The sequence below is a fragment of the Cherax quadricarinatus genome, chromosome 27 (genome assembly GCF_038502225.1).
Source record: "Cherax quadricarinatus isolate ZL_2023a chromosome 27, ASM3850222v1, whole genome shotgun sequence".
Taxonomy (NCBI): Eukaryota; Metazoa; Arthropoda; class Malacostraca; order Decapoda; family Parastacidae; genus Cherax; species Cherax quadricarinatus.
The window spans coordinates 2,772,020-2,794,329 of NC_091318.1; the positions used below are offsets into that span (position 1 = coordinate 2,772,020).

Below are 22,310 nucleotides of genomic sequence, written 5' to 3' on the forward strand. Positions count from 1 at the left end.
ACATGACATGTACACCACATGTACTTTACATGTACAACACCACATGTGCAACATTACATGTACAACAGGTGTAATACACATGTACAATACATGTAATATACCACATGTACAACACATGTAATAAACATGTGCAACACCACATGTACAACACTAAGTGTACAACACAATATGTACAACACTACATTTACAGTACCACATGTATAACACATGTACAACAACACATGTACAACACCACATATGAACACTACATGTAAATCACCACATGTACATCACATGTACAGCACCACATGTGCAACACATGTACAACACTACAAGTACAGCACTACATGTACAACAAATCATGTGCAACACTACATGTACAATACCACATGTACAACACCACATGTACAACACATGTACAACATAATATGTACAACCCCACATGCACAACAATACATGTGTAACACCTCATGTACAACACTACATGTACAGCACCACATGTACAACATCACATGTACAACACCACATGTACAACACCACATGTACAACACCACATGTACAACATCACATGTACAACACCACATGTACAACACCACATGTACAACACCACATGTACAACATGTACAACACCACATGTACAACACCACATGTACAACATCACATGTACAACACCACATGTACAACATCACATGTACAACACCACATGTACAACACCACATGTACAACACCACATGTACAACACCACATGTACAACACCATGTACAACACCACATGTACAACACCACATGTACAACACCACATGTACAACACCACATGTACAACATCACATGTACAACATCACATGTACAACACCATGTACGACACCATGTACAACATCACATGTACAACATCACATGTACAACACCACATGTACAACATCACATGTACAACATCACATGTACAACACCATGTACGACACCATGTACAACACCACATGTACAACACCACATGTACAACACCACATGTACAACATCACATGTACAACATCACATGTACAACACCATGTACAACACCACATGTACAACATCACATGTACAACACCACATGTACAACACCACATGTACAACATCACACGTACAACACCACATGTACAACACCACATGTACAACACCACATGTACAACATCACGTGTGCAACACCACATGTACAACATCACATGTACAACACCACATGTACAACATCACATGTACAACACCACATGTACAACATCACATGTACAACACCACATGTACAACACCACATGTACAACACCACATGTACAACACCACATGTACAACACCATGTACAACACCACATGTACAACACCACATGTACAACACCACATGTACAACACCACATGTACAACATCACACGTACAACACCACATGTACAACACCACATGTACAACATCACATGTACAACACCACATGTACAACACCACATGTACAACACCACATGTACAACACCACATGTACAACACCACATGTACAACACCATGTACAACACCATGTACAACACCACATGTACAACACCACATGTACAACACCACATGTACAACACCACATGTACAACATCACATGTACAACACCACATGTACAACACCACATGTACAACACCATGTACAACACCACATGTACAACACCACATGTACAACACCACATGTACAACATCACATGTACAACACCACATGTACAACACCACATGTACAACATCACATGTACAACACCACATGTACAACACCACATGTACAACACCACATGTACAACATCACATGTACAACACCACATGTACAACACCACATGTACAACATCACATGTACAACACCACATGTACAACACCACATGTACAACATCACATGTACAACACCACATGTACAACACCACATGTACAACACATGTACAACATCACATGTACAACATCACATATACAACACCATGTACGACACCACATGTACAACACCATGTACAACATCACATGTACAACACCACATGTACAACACCACATGTACAACACATGTACAACATCACATGTACAACATCACATGTACAACACCATGTACAACACCACGTGTACAACACCATGTACTGTACAACACCACATGTACAACACCACATGTACAACATCACATGTACAACACCACATGTACAACACCACATGTACAACACCATGTACAACACCACATGTACAACATCACATGTACAACACCACATGTACAACACCACATGTACAACACCACATGTACAACACCATGTACAACACCACATGTACAACATCACATGTACAACACCACATGTACAACACACCACATGTACAACACCATGTACAACACCACATGTACAACATCACATGTACAACATCACATGTACAACACCATGTACAACACCACATGTACAACACCACATGTACAACACATGTACAACATCACATGTACAACATCACATGTACAACACCATGTACGACACCACATGTACACCACATGTACAACACATGTACAACATCACATGTACAACATCACATGTACAACACCATGTACGACACCACATGTACAACACATGTACAACACATGTACAACATCACATGTACAACACCATGTACGACACCACATGTACAACACATGTACAACATCACATGTACAACACATGTGCAACATCACATGTACAACACCACATGTACAACACATGTACAACACATGTACAACACATGTGCAACATCACATGTACAACACCATGTACGACACCACATGTACAACACATGTACAACACATGTACAACACATGTACAACATCACATGTACAACACCATGTACGACACCACATGTACAACACATGTACAACACATGTACAACATCACATGTACAACACCACATGTACAACACCACATGTACAACAACACATGTACAACACCACATGTACAACACCACATGTACAACACATGTACAACATCACATGTACAACACCACATGTACAACACCACATGTACAACAACACATGTACAACACCACATGTACAACACCACATGTACAACACATGTACAACATCACATGTACAACACCACATGTACAACACCACATGTACAACAACACATGTACATGTACAACACCACATGTACAACACCACATGTACAACAACACATGTACAACACCACATGTACAACACCACATATACAACACATGTACAACACCACATGTACAACAACACATGTACAACACCACATGTACAACACCACATGTACAACACATGTACAACATCACATGTACAACATCACATGTACAACACCATGTACAACACCACATGCAAAACACTATTTATTTATTTTGTGTCTTTGCAACAGTACATTGAGATTGTGTATATACAATAGTGGGTTGCCATACAAAGAGAACCTCTATTATGCCTGGGCATTATGGACCAACTTAACATTATTGACTTACAGTCTACTTAATACTAAGGAGTTTATCATAGTTGTACAGTAGGATAGTAATTATTTCATAGTTGTACAGTAGAATATTAATTATAAATTAATCAAAATTTGTATAATACAAAGATATATTTATATTCTAAAATGTTTTTGTGAAAAAATGATTCAATTATATTCCTGTCAACAATGGATAAAAGGTTCAAAGTGATTGTTTCAGTTATGATGTGGGAGTACATAGGTGAGTAAGTGTGTACTGAGTATTTAGCATTTAGTCTAGGGTGATTAAATGACTTTTGAGAAGAGTCTTAAATTAATTTTCAGACTTTGTTACTTTAATATCTTCTGGTAATGAATTCCATATTTTGGGGCCCTTTATGTGCATAGAGTTTTTACACAGTGTGATATGGACACGAGGTATATCAAAAAGAGATCTGTGTCTTGTGTTGTGGTCATGTGTCCTGTTTAAGTTGGTGAGGAGAAGTTTGAGTGGAGGGTTTATATTTGTGTGTATTGTTCTGTGTATGTAGTAGGCACATGAATAAGTATGGATGTTCTTAATGGTGAGCAGATTCAGACTTTTGAAAATTGGTGGAGTATGCTGGCGGGAGTGGGAATTTGTTATCATTCTTACTGCTGCCTTTTGCTGGGTTATTAGGGGTTTTAGGTGATTGGAAGTTGTTGATCCCCATGCACAAATTCCATATGTAAGATAAGGGTATATGAGTGAATGGTACATTGCCAGGAGAGCTGATTGTGGAACGTAGTACCTTATCTTTGATAGTATGCCTTCAGTCTTGGAGATTTTCTTGGTGATTTGTTGTATGTGTGTCCGGAACTTAAGGCTACTGTCAAGGTGGATACCTAGGAATTTTCTCTGTGAGTCTTGTGACTGATGATCCATTTAGCGCTATGTTAATTGGATCATTTGCAGCTTTGTTTCCAAACTGAATGAAATAGGTTTTATCAGTGTCCAGGGTAAGTTTGTTAGTCATCATCCAGGCAGATATTTTCTGTAATTCAACATTGACTGTGTTTGCTAGTATGACTGTGTTTGGTTGGGAAAAGACATATGTAGTGTCATCTGCAAATAATATGGGTTTGATTAGCTGTGATTCATTCGGTAGATCATTGATGTAGATGAGAAAGAGGAGTGGTCCAAGGACACTTCCTTGTGGGACTCCTACTGTGATTGGTTGGGTGGAAGAGTTTGCATCATTTGCATACACATATTGAGTTCTGTTACTAAGGTATGACTTTAGGTAGTTGAGGGAGTGGCCTCTGATACCATAGTGCATTAATTTGGAGTACAGCAGTTCATGGTCGACTGTATCGAAAGCTTTACGTAAATCAATGAAAATGCCCAGCGGGACTTTTTCTTTTCAAGTGCGGTATATATTAGTTCTAGCATGTGTATGATGCATCATTTGTGCTTTTATTATTCCTGAATCCAAACTGACAATACCAACATCACATGTACACACATGTTGTGTGAAATGAGGTAGGAATAGATCCGTCTATGAATTAATTTTTCAAAGATTTTAGAGAGCAGTGGTAAGTTAGACATTGGTCTATAGTTATTCAAGTCAGCTTGGTCACCTCCTTTATGGATCGGAGTGACCCTCGCTATTTGGAGGATTGTTGGGAAGGTAGATGATTCAATGGATTTGTTAAAGAGCGTTGCAATAATTGGTGACAATACTTGAGAAGCTTTTTTGTACATAAAAACAGGCAAGTTGTTTATGTCTCCTGCCTTTTTTTTAAGGGCGTTTATGATGAGTGTAACTTCAAAGGGGTTGGTTGGAGCTAGGAATAGCGTATTTGGGTAGGTACCTATGAGGTAGTCTGATAGACGGGTGTTTGTGCTTGGTACTTTGTTTGCTAGATTTTTTCCTATGGTGGAGAAAAAAACCATTAAGTCTGTTTGCTGTTTCGGTTGGAGTGAGTTGAGGTTCATCTGATTTTGTTAGTTTGATTGCTTTGTTTTTGAATAACTTTTTAGTTCCAAGAATTTCAGATAGAGTTTTCCAGGTTTTTTTTTTTCATATCACCTTTGATGTTATGTAATCTATTTTCATAATACAATTTTTTTGACCTTCTTATCAGGCTGGTAAGTGCTGACGAGTAACTTTTCGACTGTTCTCTAGTTATTTGACCCATTCTATACTGTTTTTCATATTTGTGCTTTGTGTTAATGGATTTGAGGATGCTGGGTGTTAGCCAGGGATTATTCAGTCTCTATGCTGTGATCTGTTTAGTTTTTCTGGGGCAATGTTTGTTATAGAGACTTTGGGCTTTTTTTAGAAAATTATTTATACATTCATTCATATCTGTATATGTTTCAAGCTCATTTTGCCAATCGATGTTATTCATAGCTGCTATAAAGTTGTTAACTGCTGTCTTGTTATGTAGTCTGAAGGTTACTTTAGTAATGTCTTGTGGTAGTTTGCCCAGATTAGTTATGAGAAAGGTTGGGTAGTGGTCTGTAGTGTTGTCTGTGATTATGCCTGATTTTAAAGGGGATATAGTGTTTGTCCAGATGTGGTCTGTTAAGGAGATGCTTGTCTCGGAGATTCTTGTAGGTTTAGATATTGCTGGTAGCAACAGGCAGTTACTCATTTTGTTTGTGAATTCAGTTACTTGTGGGTCCTGGTCGTGTAGTATGTTTATGTTGAAATCTCATGTTAGTAGTAGGTGGTCTTTATTCATGTGTGCATCAGTAATCATGTTTCCTAGTTTTTCACTAAAGTGATAAATGTTTGACTGTGGTACTCTGTAGATGTTTATAACTGTGAGGGTTTCTTGCAGGTCTTTTGATTTAAATTTGGCTATGATATATTCTCCATGTTTGTCCCTTGTGCAAGATTTATTGATACATTCGAGTTGAGTTGAATAGTATATAGCTGTTCGTCCCCCTTGCTGGTCTGTTCTACAGTTGTGTATGGCCATGTAGCCAGGAATGGTATAGACATATGTAATATCAGGCTTAAGCCAGGTTTCTGTGAGTGTGATGATTGATATATTGGAATGAAGGGAACTGCGTAATGCTGTGAGGTCATCATAATGTTTGCTCAAGGATCTGACATTGTAGTTAAAGATGGTTATGTTATTGTTTGCACTGAGTAATGTCTTTGCTTGGTCTGCTGTGTAGTAATTGCAGTTGCTGGTTGATTCATGTAATTCATTTTGTAAAATGTTTACATCAGGATCTATGTCTGTAGTCATATGATGAGAGTAATTTTACAAACTAGATTTTCTGAGTAAACTGAATATAATATTTATATTGAATCTACAACTAGACTTATGAATAAGACACTGTGATTAATCTAAAACTTGTAAAAATTTGAAAGAAAAAAGGATTATTACAGAATAGATAATTCAGTTATACACTTAAGCATCTAATAGCACGTTAATTATTTATGTGCTACGGTAGATATTTAAAGCTAAAATAAAGGAGCTAATGAATATAATAATAAAAGAATGTATTAAAAGCAAAATCAGTAGCACCTGAGATAGTTAATAGCACCTGGAGTATTTTAATGTCAAAATAGTGAACTTATTACACTTTAGCACCTGAGAATAGCACTTTGATTATTTTAACAATTGTGAATATATGAACTAAGGTACTTATATAAAGCTAAAATAATGGAGAAAATATATAAGGGACTAAATTAAGTAATGATAAACAAAGTTAAATGGACAGATAGTCACTATGAAATAATATTGATTTGGGAGTAAGATCTGATTTGTAATGTATAAAAAGTTGAGCAATTAATTGCACTATAAAAAGTAGAGAAATATGAGGTAGCTGGTACTAGGTAGCAGAAGATAGTTTTGAGACTCACACAATAATGTAATTGGAATATACACTAATTGTACACACAATATAAAGGGGATTAAAAAAAGTAGTGGTAAATAGAATTAAATGGACAGGTAGCAACCATGAATAACATTAATTTGGAGTAAGATTTGACTTGCAACACAAAATTTTGAGCAATTAAAAATAATTAAAAAGTAAAAAGTATCTGAGGTAGCTAGTATTAGCTAGTAAAAGAAAAAAATAATAATGCACAATAATGTAATAGTAAAAAATAATAATGCACAATAATGTAATAGTAAAAAATAATAATGCACAATAATGTAATAGTAAAAAATAATAATGCACAATAATGTAATAGTAAAAAATAATAATGCACCATAATATAATAGTAACATACACTATATGCACCACACGTATTTATGTGTTAAGGACACTTACCTAATCTGGTACAGAAATGTCAGCTTTTCTAAGGAAGGTAGAGAAATCATGTTCATTTGAGATGGTGTATTGTTGTCCTATTGATGTTTTCCTAACTACTATTTTCCCATCTCGAGTGAAACACTGTTGTATTTTGTTTTCCTGTTTAAGTTTTCTCAACCTGAACAGAAGGTTTTGACGTTATCTTGTTAGACACTCAATGTACACTCCATTTTTCATTGTAATTGCTGATTTAATTAGGTTCTTTCTTTTATCATATTAATAAAGTCTGATCATAATACTGTGTCTACTACCTTGTTTTCCTAGCAAACGTGTTTCTTTGATTTCATTGTTTTGCAGGATAACTTTTACCTGGTCATGTATTATCCTGACAGCAGTTTCTTTGCACTGTGCTTGTGTTATGTCACTAGGAATGTGTGGACTGTTTATTATAACTGCATCAGACAACTTGTCTAGTTCAGTTTTGTCGTCTTGGAAATCAAGGTATTCATTCAGTCGAGTGTGCATGTTCTGATTCCAGTCCTTGATTGCTTCTTCAACCTTCATATTTAGAGCTGTTATTTGCTCAGTGTGACTGGCTATAGCTGTTTTCAGAGTATTTTCTGTGTCAGCACTTCCCGATGTAATCTTCTCTTCAAGGTTTTGGATCTTGTTCTCGAGGTTGGTTATCTTGGATTCTCGTCGCGCAAGTGTTGCTTTAATATGTTTGATTTCGCTTTCTAGAGCGACGCTGTAGTCCCTGATATTGTCAGGAGTAATCATACTTTTTCTGTCTCATAAACACGCTAGATAACAGGGATATCTTGCTACTCCTACTTACACTTTGGTCACACTTCACAGACACGCACATGCATATATATATATATATATATATATATATATATATATATATATATATATATATATATATATATATATATATATATATATATATATATATATGTATATATATATATATATATATATATATATATATATATATATATATATATATATATATATATATATATATATATATATATATATATATATATATATATATATATATATATATATACATATATCTAGGATTTTCTCTTTTTTCTAAATAGCTCTTGTTCTTCTTTATTTCTTCTATTGTCCATGGGGAAGTGGAAAAGAATCTTTCCTCCGTAAGCCATGCGTGTCGTATGAGGCGACTAAAATCCCGGGAGCGATGGGCTAGTAACCCCTTCTCCTGTAGACATTTACTAAAAAAGAGAAGAAGGAAAACTTTATAAAGCTGGGATGCTTGAATGTGCATGGATGTAGTGCAGATGACAAGAAACAGATGATTGCTGATGTTATGAATGAAAAGAAACTGGATGTCCTGGCCCTAAGCGAAACAAAGCTGAAGGGGGTAGGGGAGTTTCGGTGGGGGGAAATGGGATTAAATCTGGAGTATCTGAGAGAGTTAGAGCTAAGGAAGGGGTAGCAGTAATGTTGAAGGATCAGTTATGGAAGGAGAAAAGAGAATATGAATGTGTAAATTCAAGAATTATGTGGATTAAAGTAAAGTTTGGATGCGAAAAGTGGGTCATAATAAGCGTGTATGCACCTGGAGAAGAGAGGAATGTAGGAGAGAGAGAGATTTTGTGAGATGTTAAGTGAATGTATAGGAACCTTTGAACCAAGTGAGAGAGTAATTGTGGTAGGGGACCTGAATGCTAAAGTAGGAGAAACTTTTAGAGAGGGTGTGGTAGGTAAGTTTGGGGTGCCAGGTGTAAACGATAATGGGAGCCCTTTGATTGAACTTTGTATAGAAAGGGGTTTAGTTATAGGCAATACATATTTTAAGAAAAAGAGGATAAATAAGTATACAAGATATGATGTAGGGCGAAATGACAGTAGTTTGTTGGATTATGTATTGGTAGATAAAAAACTGCTGAGTAGACTTCAGGATGTACATGTTTATAGAGGGGCCACAGATATATCAGATCAGTTTTTAGTTGTAGCTACACTGAGAATAAAAGGTAGGTGGGATACAAGGAGAATAGAAGCATCAGGGAAGATAGAGGTGAAGGTTTATAAACTAAAAGAGGAGGCAGTTAGGGTAAGATATAAACAGCTATTGGAGGATAAATGGGCTAATGAGAGCATAGGCAATGGGGTCAAAGAGGAATGGGGTAGGTTTAAAAATGTAGTGTTAGAGTGTTCAGCAGAAGTTTGTGGTTACAGGAAAGTGGGTGCGGGAGGGAAGAGGAGCGATTTTTGGAATGATGATGTAAAGAGAGTAGTAAGGGAGAAAAAGTTAGCATATGAGAAGTTTTTACAAAGTAGAAGTGATGCAAGGAGGGAAGAGTACATGGAGAAAAAGAGAGAGGTTAAGAGAGTGGTGAAGCAATGTAAAAAGAGAGCAAATGAGAGAGTGAGTGAGATGTTATCAACAAATTTTGTTGAGAATAAGAAAAAGTTTTGGAGTGAGATTAACAAGCTAAGGAAGCCTAGAGAACAAATGGATTTGTCAGTTAAAAATAGGAGAGAAGAGTTATTAAATGGAGAGTTAGAGGTATTGGGAAGATGGAGGGAATATTTTGAGGAATTGTTAAATGTTGATGAAGATAGGGAAGCTGTGATTTCGTGTTTAGGGCAAGGAGGAATAACATCTTGTTGGAGTGAGGAAGAGCCAGTTGTGAGTGTGGGGGAAGTTCGTGAGGCAGTAGGTAATATGAAAGGGGGTAAGGCAGCCGGGATGGATGGGATAAAGATAGAAATGTTAAAAGCAGGTGGGGATATAGTTTTGGAGTGGTTTACCTGGAGTTTACCTGGAGAGAGTTCCGGGGGTCAACGCCCCCGCGGCCCGGTCTGAGACCAGGCCTCCTGGTGGATCAGAGCCTGATCAACCAGGCTGTTGCTGCTGGCTGCACGCAAACCAACATACGAGCCACAGCCCGGCTGATCCGGAACTGACTTTAGGTGCTTGTCCAGTGCCAGCTTGAAGACTGCCAGGGGTCTGTTGGTAATCCCCCTTATGTGTGCTGGGAGGCAGTTGAACAGTCTCGGGCCCCTGACACTTATTGTATGGTCTCTTAACGTGCTAGTGGCACCCCTGCTTTTCATTGGGGGGATGGTGCATCGTCTGCCAAGTCTTTTGCTTTCGTAGTGGGTGATTTTCGTGTGCAAGTTCGGTACTAGTCCCTCTAGGATTTTCCAGGTGTATATAATCATGTATCTCTCCCTCCTGCGTTCCAGGGAATACAGGTTTAGGAACCTCAAGCGCTCCCAATAATTGAGGTGTTTTATCTCCGTTATGCGCGCCGTGAAAGTTCTCTGTACATTTTCTAGGTCGGCAATTTCACCTGCCTTGAAAGGTGCTGTTAGTGTGCAGCAATATTCCAGCCTAGATAGAACAAGTGACCTGAAGAGTGTCATCATGGGCTTGGCCTCCCTAGTTTTGAAGGTTCTCATTATCCATCCTGTCATTTTTCTAGCAGATGCGATTGATACAATGTTATGGTCCTTGAAGGTGAGATCCTCCGACATGATCACTCCCAGGTCTTTGACGTTGGTGTTTCGCTCTATTTTGTGGCCAGAATTTGTTTTGTACTCTGATGAAGATTTAATTTTCTCATGTTTACCATATCTGAGTAATTGAAATTTCTCATCGTTGAACTTCATATTGTTTTCTGCAGCCCACTGAAAGATTTGGTTGATGTCTGCCTGGAGCTTTGCAGTGTCTGCAATGGAAGACACTGTCATGCAGATTCGGGTGTCATCTGCAAAGGAAGACACGGTGCTGTGGCTGACATCCTTGTCTATGTCGGATATAAGGATGAGGAACAAGATGGGAGCGAGTACTGTGCCTTGTGGAACAGAGCTTTTCACCGTAGCTGCCTCGGACTTTACTCTGTTGACGACTACTCTCTGTGTTCTGTTAGTGAGGAAATTATAGATCCATCGACCGACTTTTCCTGTTATTCCTTTAGCACGCATTTTGTGCGCTATTACGCCATGGTCACACTTGTCGAAGGCTTTTGCAAAGTCTGTATATATTACATCTGCATTCTTTTTGTCTTCTAGTGCATTTAGGACCTTGTCGTAGTGGTCCAATAGTTGAGACAGACAGGAGCGACCTGTTCTAAACCCATGTTGCCCTGGGTTGTGTAACTGATGGGTTTCTAGATGCGTGGTGATCTTGCTTCTTAGGACCCTTTCAAAGATTTTTATGATATGGGATGTTAGTGCTATTGGTCTGTAGTTCTTTGCTGTTGCTTTACTGCCCCCTTTGTGGAGTGGGGCTATGTCTGTTGGTTGGTGCAATTATTTAATAAATGTATGGAAGAGGGTAAGGTACCTAGGGATTGGCAGAGAGCATGCATAGTTCCTTTGTATAAAGGCAAAGGGGGCAAAAGAGAGTGCAAAAATTATAGGGGGATAAGTCTGTTGAGTATACCTGATAAAGTGTATGGTAGAGTTATTATTGAAAGAATTAAGAGTAAGACAGAGAATAGGATAGCAGATGAACAAGGAGGCTTTAGGAAAGGTAGGGGGTGTGTGGACCAGGTGTTTACAGTGAAACATATAAGTGAACAGCATTTAGATAAGGCTAAAGAGGTTTTTGTGGCATTTATGGATTTGGAAAAGGCGTATGACAGGGTGGATAGGGGGCCAATGTGGCAGATGTATGGTATAGGAGGTAGGTTACTGAAAGCAGTGAAGAGTTTTTACAAGGATAGTGAGGCTCAAGTTAGAGTATGTAGGAAAGAGGGAGATTATTTCCCAGTAAAAGTAGGCCTTAGACAAGGATGTGTGATGTCACCATGGTTGTTTAATATATTTATAGATGGGGTTGTAAGAGAAGTAAATGCGAGGGTCTTGGCAAGAGGCGTGGAGTAAAAAGATAAAGAATCACACATAAAGTGGGAGTTGTCACAGTTTCTCTTTGCTGATGACACTGTGCTCTTGGGAGATTCTGAAGAGAAGTTGCAGAGGTTGGTGGATGAATTTGGTAGGGTATGCAAAAGAAGAAAATTAAAAGTGAATACAGGAAAGAGTAAGGTTATGAGGATAACAAAAAGATTAGGTGATGGAAGATTGGATATCAAATTGGAGGGAGAGAGTATGGAGGAGGTGAATGTATTCAGATATTTGGGAGTGGACGTGAAAGCGGATGGGTATATGAAAGATGAGGTGAATCGTAGAATTGGAAATATAAACACAAATGCAGTATAATGTGATCCTTTATTGACAACGTTTCACCCACACAGTGGGCTTTTTCAAGTCACACACGGATCTACCTGGGGTTGGAAGGTACGGGAGTATTTATAGTTCAGAATGTTGAGGTCAGGTGGAGAATGCTGCATCTGATGATCTACCGGGTGGGGTTATAGAGTCTTGGGTAGCTAGGCGGGGATATTGGACAAGTTGTGAGTAGACCTTCTGCAGTGTTCTATGTTCTTATTTGTGTTTATATTTCCATTGTGTCGGTATTTTATACCATTTATTTCAATCGTAGAATTGATGAGGGAAAAAGGGTGAGAGGTGCACTTAGGAGTCTGTGGAGACAAAGAACTTTGTCCTTGGAGGCAAAGAGGGGAATGTATGAGAGTATAGTTTTACCAACGCTCTTATATGGGTGTGAAGCATGGGTGATGAATGTTGCAGCGAGGAGAAGGCTGGAGGCAGTGGAGATGTCATGTCTGAGGGCAATGTGTGGTGTGAGTATAATGCAGAGAATTTGTAGTTTGGAAGTTAGGAGGAGGTGCGGGATTACCAAACTGTTGTCCAAAGGGCTGAGGAAGGGTTGTTGAGGTGGTGGACATGTAGAGAGAATGGAGCAAAACAATGACTTCAAGAGTGTATCAGTCTGTAGTGGAAGGAAGGCGGGGTAGGGGTCGGCCTAGGAAAGGTTGGAGGGAGGGGGTAAAGGAGGTTTTGTGTGCGAGGGGCTTGGACTTCCAGCAGGCATGCATGAGCGTGTTTGATAGGAGTGAATGGAAACAAATGGTTTTTAATACTTGACGTGCTGTTGGAGTGTGAGCAAAGTAACATTTATGAAGAGATTCAGGGAAACCGGCAGGCCAGACTTGAGTCCTGGAGATGGGAAGTACAGTGCCTGCACTCTGAAGGAGGGGAGTTGATGTTGCAGTTTAAAAACTGTAGTGTAAAACACCTTCCTGGCAAGACAGTGATGGAGTGAATGATGGTGAAAGTTTTTCTTTTTCGGGCCACCCTGCCTTGGTGGGAATCGGCCAGTGTGTTTATAAAATAAATAAAATAATCATAGGTGAGTTATCATGGGTGAATCCTTTGAAGGGAGTGGAGTTGGAGGGGGAGTCAGCCATGTTTGTTGTTTTCTGGGTTGTAGTGGTGAGGAGGGTTGATGATACACCGGCGTCCTGCTGGGTAGACAAGTTGAGTTCTAGGGTGCTTGGTGTTATTCTTTTCTTACTGATGTTGTTTCTTCTGCGATATCCTTTCATTATTATTATTGTTTTTTATTAACACACTGGCCGATTCCCACCAAGGCAGGGTGGCCCGAAAAAGAAAAACTTTCACCATCATTCACTCCATCACTGTCTTGCCAGAAGGGTGCTTTACGCTACAGTTTTTAAACTGCAACATTAACACCCCTCCTTCAGAGTGCAGGCACTGTACTTCCCATCTCCAGGACTCAAGTCCGGCCTGCCGGTTTCCCTGAATCCCTTCATAAATGTTACTTTGCTCACACTCCAACAGCACGTCATAGTATCGCTAAAGTAGATACTGTGTAGCTATGGCGGAGAAGGCTTGATTCCCCTGAGTTTGGGTTCAGTGATTGTCTGGCAGTGGAAGCAGTGTTTGGGTTAGCAGGGCTGTCTTCCTTAGATCTTCTATTTTGTCAAGATTTGGGTTACATTCTTAGTATTCTTGGGTCATTTTGTGGTCTACGTGGGTTCATGTAGTTGTACCTTCAATTAGGCCATCACAAGCTTTGATGAGCGATGGTTTCTTGAAGAATAAGAGCTGCTAGGATGCCGCTGCTGCCGCTGCAGAAAGCAGATTAGAAGTATCTATATGAACAACGCCACATGTGCAACACATGCACACCACCACATGTACAACACTACATGTATACCACATGTACAACACTACATGTACAACGCAACATGTGCAACACATGTACAATACAACTTGTAAAATACATGTACAACAAAACATATACAACACATGTACACCACATGTACATGTGAAACACCACATGTACATGTGCAACACCACATGTACAACACTCAATGTACAACATTCAATGTACAACACATGTACAACACCACATGTACAACACATGAGCAACCCTTCATGTACAGCACCACATGTGCAACATCACATGTACAACACCACATGTACAACACATGAGCAACCCTTCATGTACAGCACCACATGTACAACACTACATGTACAACACCACATGTGCAACATCACATGTACAACACCACACGTACAATACATGTACAACACAACATGTACAACACATATAAGCACTACATGTGCAATATTAAATGCGCAACACATGTGCAACACTACATGTACAACACCACATGTACAACACATGTGCAACACATGTACAAGACTGCATGTACAAGACTACATGTACAACACCACATGTACAACACGACATGTGCAGAATTAAATGTACAACACCACATGTACAACACTACATGTACAACACATGTGCACCACCATATGTACACCACCACATGTGCAACACAATGTACAACACTATATGTACAACACCACATGTGCGACATACATGTACACCACCACATGTACAACACTACATGCACAACACCGCATGTATATCACCACATGTACAACCCGACATGTGCAATACATGTACAAGACTACATGTACATCACCGTATGTACAACACATGTGTAGCATTACATGTACAACACCACATATACAGCACCACATGCACATCACGTGTGCAACCCATGTACAACACCACATGTGCAACACTATATGTACACCACCACATGTACAACACTACATGTATACCACATGTACAATACTACATGTACAACACTATGTGCAACACCACATGTACACCATATGTACAACGTCACATGTACAACACTGCATGTAAAACACCACATGTACAACACTACATGTACAACACATGTACAACATTACATGTACAACACATGTACAACACTACATGTACATCACATGTACAACACTACATGTGCAACACTACATGTTCAACGCCACATGTGCAACACCACATGTGCAACACTACATGTTCAACACCACATGTGCAACACCACATGTACAACACATATGCAACACCACATGTACAACACCACACGTACAACACATGTACAACAACACATGTACAACACCACACGTACAACACATGTACAACAACACATGTACAACACCACACGTACAACACATGTTCAACACCACATGTGCAACACCACATGTACAACACATATGCAACACCACATGTACAACACATGTGCAACACCACATATACACCACATGTACAACAACACATGTACAACACCACACGTACAACACATGTACAACACCACATGTACAACACCACACGTACAACACATGTACAACAACACATGTACACCACACGTACAACACATGTACAACACCACACGTACAACACATGTACAACAACACATGTACACCACACGTACAACACATGTACAACACCACACGTACAACACATGTACAACACCACATACCGTATACTTAAGGTATATGGAACGTGAAGTTGTCAGATTTTATTCCTGGATGAGGATGGCAGCTGTAACGCCTTAAGTAAGGAGCACCTTGAAGGAAGCAATTATTAGATACTACGATTTTTATTATTATTATAACTATTGTATTGTTATTATTATTATTATTACAAGTATTATTATTATTATTACAACTATTATTATTATTACTACTATTATATTATTACTATTATTGCAATTATTACAACAATTATTATAATTATTGTTGCGTCTATTATTATTATTGGTGTAACTAGTAATATTATTACATTTATGGGGAGCACTAAATCCATATGGGTCATATAATGGTATGCAGAGAGGAAGTAACTCAGGCTCGATGCAAGGGAAGGTCAGATTTATTATTTTTAACGAGGAATCTCAGCTCCGCAGAAGGTAACCTTCCATCAAGGGTTACTAGACACTACCATGCGCAAGTTTGACCACCAAGAAGATGTGATATATGGGCAGTGTAGGATCAAATGAAACTTGAATTTATACTTTTGGTAATATATTTTAATGAATGAAGCTCTATAACGATTTTGCAGTAGTTAACAGACAGGACCTTTAACCTCTCCTGACTTGTAGAGCTGAGCTGAGTCCAGTTGAATGAGCTGAAGACTGGACTCCAGGTGACTCTACTTTCCAGCGTCGCCCACCCTCAGGTTTGTGGCGACTCCTTCATCACGTCAGGCTGGGTTACAGTCTTGTACATTTACAACTCAGTAGCAGCAGGATGAGGGGGAGGCGTTATCTAAACATTTAATTATCCACAAGGAAAACAATTAAAATTTTGCGAATTCATATATAGTTGGGAAAACTGAGTTATTTGATATTACGATTATTTTAGTAATGTTGAGTTAGACTGCAAAGTTAGTTTTTGGGGAAAAAAATGCATAACTTAAACTCAAAATACCCACCAATAAGAGATATTTACATTACTTTCGTTTCTTATATAGAGAGGGATACCTTCCATTATATTTCATTTTATAATCTGTTATTTTTATGGGGTGCATCTGTGAGACAGTTGAAGGATTCTGTCTAGTCACCAAAAACTTAAATGAAAGAGTCGTTATATGACTAAGACAAGTATTAGGAAAAGAATTCATATTTCTCTAATAAACAAAATACCACCTTCGGATGATCCATGGAAAGGGACCAGTGGAACATGCTGACAGAATGTTTTATAAAGCAAATGCAATGGTCTACAAACAAGCAAGGTAATATAAAATAGCTTATGAGTTATACATTATGACAGAATTTAGTATTCCTGCTGCAAAAGAAACATTATGTCGTTCTTCATCTCAGATGGCTTGGTCCCTGGGTCATAGCGCATGTAGGGTCTTCCCTTCTTGGTGATGAGAAACTTCTCCCAGTTCCAGCGAATGTCATTGTATTTGATAGGAGAGTAATAGAGATAATCCGGGTCAGCAAAAGACTTCCTTGTAGCGGGACAATATTCCTGTTAGAGGGAGATTAGCGTTAGACGTCGATCCACTTGTAAAGGGAAATATTAGGTTCCCCACTGAATACATACACGTGTGTGTGTGTGTGTGTGTGTGTGTGTGTGTGTGTGTGTGTGTGTGTGTGTGTGTGTGTGTGTGTGTGTGTGTGTGTGTGTGTGTGTGTGTGTGTGTGTACTCGCCTAGTTGAGGTTGCAGGGGTCGAGTCCTAGCTCCTGGCCCCGCCTCTTCACTGATCGCTACTAGGTCACTCTCCCTGAACCTTGAGCTTTATCATACCTCTGCTTAAAGCTATGTATGAGTCCTGCCTCCACTACATCGCTTCCCAAACTATTCCACTTCCTGACTACTCTGTGGCTGAAGAAATACTTCCTAACATCCTTGTGATTCATCTGTGTCTTCAACTTCCAACTGTGTCCCCGTGTTGCTGTGTCCCATCTCTGGAACATCCTGTCTTTGTCCACCTTGTCAATTCCTCTCAGTATTTTGTATGTCGTTATCATGTCCCCCCTATCTCTCCTGTCCTCCAGTGTCGTCAGGTTGATTTCCCTTAACCTCTCCTCATAGGACATACCTCTTAACTCTGGGACTAGTCTTGTTGCAAACCTTTGTACTTTCTCTAGTTTCTTTACATGCTTGGCTAGGTGTGGGTTCCAAACTGGTGCCGCATACTCCAATATGGGCCTAACGTACACGGTGTACAGGGTCCTGAACGATTCCTTATTAAGATGTCGGAATGCTGTTCTGAGGTTTGCTAGGCGCCCATATGCTGCAGCAGTTATTTGGTTGATGTGCGCTTCAGGAGATGTGCCTGGTGTTATACTCACCCCAAGATCTTTTTCTTTGAGTGCGGTTTGTAGTCTCTGGCCTCCTAGACTGTACTCCGTCTGCGGTCGTCTTTGCCCTTCCCCAATCTTCATGACTTTGCACTTGGTGGGATTGAACTCCAGGAGCCAATTGCTGGACCAGGTCTGCATCCTCTCCAGATCCCTTTGTAGTTCTGCCTGGTCTTCGATCGAATGAATTCTCATCAACTTCACGTCATCTGCAAACAGGGACACTTCGGAGTCTATTTCTTCCGTCATGTCGTTCACAAATACAATAAACAGCACTGGTCCTAGGACTGACCCCTGTGGGACCCAGCTGGTCACAGGTGCCCACTCTGACACCTCGCCACGTACCATGACTCGCTGCTGTCTTCCTGACAAATATTCCCTGATCCATTGTAGTGCCTTCCCTGTTATCCCTGCTTGGTCCTCCAGTTTTTGCACTAATCTCTTGTGTGGAACTGTGTCAAACGCCTTCTTGCAGTCCAAGAAAATGCAATCCACCCATCCCTCTCTCTCTTGTCTTACTGCTGTCACCATGTCATAGAACTCCAGTAGGTTTGTGACACAGGATTTCCCGTCCCTGAATCCATGTTGGCTGCTGTTGATGAGATCATTCCTTTCTAGGTGTTCCACCACTCTTCTCCTGATAATGTGTGTATGTGTGTGTGTGTGTGTGTGTGTGTGTGTGTGTGTGTGTGTGTGTGTGTGTGTGTGTGTGTGTGTGTGTGTGTGTGTGTGTGTGTGTGTGTGTATGTGTGTGTGTGTGTGTGTGCGTGTGTGTGTGTGTATGTGTACTCACCTATTTGTGGTTGCAGGGGTCGATTCATAGCTCCTGGCCCCGCCTCTTCACTGATTGCTACTAGGTCCTCTTTCTCCCTGATCCATGAGCTTTATCAAACCTCGCCTTAAAACTATGTATGGTTCCTGCGTCCACTACGTCGCTTTCTAGGCTATTCCTCTTCCTGACAACTCTATGACTGAAGAAATACTTCCTAACAATTGTGACCCCTTGTTTTTGTGTCCCCTCTCTGGAATATCCTGTCTTTGTCCACCTTGTCAATTCCTCGCAGTATTTTATGTCGTTATCATGCGTCCCCTGACCCTCCTGTCCTCCAGTGTCGTCAGGCCGATTTCCCTTAACCTTTCATCGTAGGACAATCCCCTTAGCTCTGGAACCAGTCTTGTTGCAAACCTTTGCACTTTCTCTAATTTCTTGACATGCTTGACCAGGTGTGGATTCCAAACTGTTGCTGCATACTCCAATATGGTCCTGACGTATATGGGGTACAGAGTCCTGAATGATTCCATAATGAGCTATCGGAATGCTGTTCTTAGGTTTGCCAGACGCCCGTATGCTGCAGCAGTTATCCGACTGATGCGCACCTAAGGAGATGTGCTCGGTATTATACTCACCCCAAGATCTCCTTGAGTGAGGTTTGCAGTCTTTGACCACCTATACTATACTCTGTCTGCGGTCTTCTTTGCCCTTCCCCGATCTTCATGGTTTTGCATTTGACGGGGTTAAATTCAAGGAGCCAGGTGCTGGACCAGGTTTATAGCCTGTCCAGGTCTCTTTGTAGTCATGCCTGATCCTCAACCGATTTAATTCTCCTCGTAACTTCACATCATCTGCAAACAAGGACACTTCTGAGTCTATTCCTTCCGTTATGTCATTCACATATATCAAAAACAACACAGGTCCTAGGACTGACCCCTGTGGAACCCCGTTCGTCACAGGTGCAGACTCTGACAGCTCGTCACGTACCATGACTCGTTATTACCTCCCTGTCATTCTCTGATCCATTGCAGTGCCTTTCCTGTTATGTGTGCCTGATCCTCTAGCTTTCGCATTAACCTCTTGTGAGGAACTGCGTCGAAGGTCTTCTTGCAGTCCAAGAAAATGCAGTCTATCCACCCCTGTCTCTAGTGTCTTACTTCTGTTACCTTGTCATAAAACTCCAGTAGGTTTGTGACACAGGATTTTCTTTCCCTGAAACCATGCTGGTTGTCGATTATAACTTGTGTCTTTCCAGGTGCTCCAGCACTCTCCTCCTGATGATCTTCTCCATGACTTTGCATACTAAACACGTCAGTGACACAGGTCTGTAGTTTAATGGCTCGTGTCTGTCTCCTTTCTTAAAAACTGGGACTACATTTGCCATCTTCCATACCTCAGGTAGTTGCCCAGTTTCAATGGATGTGTTGAAGATTTTTGTTAGTGGCACACACAGCATCTCTGCTCCCTCTCTAAGGGCCCATGCAGAGATGTTGTCTGGTCCCACTGCCTTTGAGGTATCAAGTTCGGTTGTGTGTATTTTATCCAGCACTTGTTGGTGTACCTCCCTATTCTGAATTCCTGGAGTCCATCCTGTCTCCACTGTGAATACTTCTCTAAATTTCATGTTGAGTTTCACATACCTCATGGTCGTTTCTTGTGAACTCCCCACCTTCCTTCCTCAGCCTGATTACTTGGTCCTTGACTGTTGTTTTCCTCCTGACGTGGCTATACAGCAGCTTAGGGTCCGACTTGACTTTTGATGTTATGTCATTTTTGTATAGTTGCTGAGCCTCCCTTCTTATCTGTGCATATTTGTTTCTGGCTCTTCGGCTTATCTCTATTTTCCTGGGTCCTTTGTCTTCTGTACTTTTTCCAGTCTCTAGTGCACTTAGGTTTTGCCTCCCTACACCTTTGAGTGAACAAAGGACTCGTTCTGATCTTCCCATTATTTCTGTTTCCCTAGGGAACAAACCTCTCTACCTGATTGCATTTTGTTGTCACACAGTCCATCATTTCTTTTACTGGTTTTTCTGCCAATTCTCTCTCCCACTGAACATATTGCAGGAAGTTCCTGATGCCTGTGTAGTCCTCCCTTTTGTAGTTCGATTTTTCCCGTCCTATTCCTGCAACCCTCTCCACTTGTAGCTAAACTATGTAATCAAAGCACAGACCCACATGATCACTAGCTCCAAAGGGCCTTTCGTATGTGATATCCTCGATGTCCGAATTACTCAAGGTGAATACTAGGTCCAGTCTTGCTGGGTCATCCTCACCTCTCTCTTTGGTAGTGTCTCTAACATGTTAATGCATGAGGTTTTCCAGTACCACATCCATCATCTTGGCTCTCCATGTTTTGGGACCCTCACGGGGCTCCAGGTTTTCCCAGTCAATCTCCTTGTGATTGAAATCACCCATAACTAGTGACTTTGCTCTCCCCATGTGAACTCTCCTGACGACCTCGGCTAGTGTGTCTACTATTGCTCTGTTGCTCTCATCTTAATCTTCTCTTGGCCTTCTGCAGACTGGATTGTTCCTACTATGTAGTCCCTTTTGCCCATTCCATCCATTCCTTCCATTTTTAATGAACAATGCAACTTCTCCTCCCCCTCTACTCCCTCTATCTTTCCTCAGGATTTGATAACCGGGTGGAAAGATTGCATCTGTTATCATTCTTATGAGTTTTGTTTCTGTGAGTGCTATTACATCTGGGGATGTCTCCTTGATACTTTCATGCCACTCCTCACATTTATTTGTTATTCCATCTGCATTTGTATACCAAAACTTCAACTCCTTTTCCAAAACTGTGGTCTGGAGGGTACATTGTAGGTGGCGAAGCAGGAAACCT

At 40.3% G+C, this 22,310-nt stretch overlaps 1 pseudogene; it reads right to left on the reverse strand.

The window, feature by feature from the left end:
• Window positions 1-16,888: 16,888 nt before the first annotated feature.
• LOC128691085 (glutathione peroxidase-like) overlaps window positions 16,889-22,310 on the reverse strand; it is a 117,995-nt pseudogene continuing 112,573 nt past the window's right edge.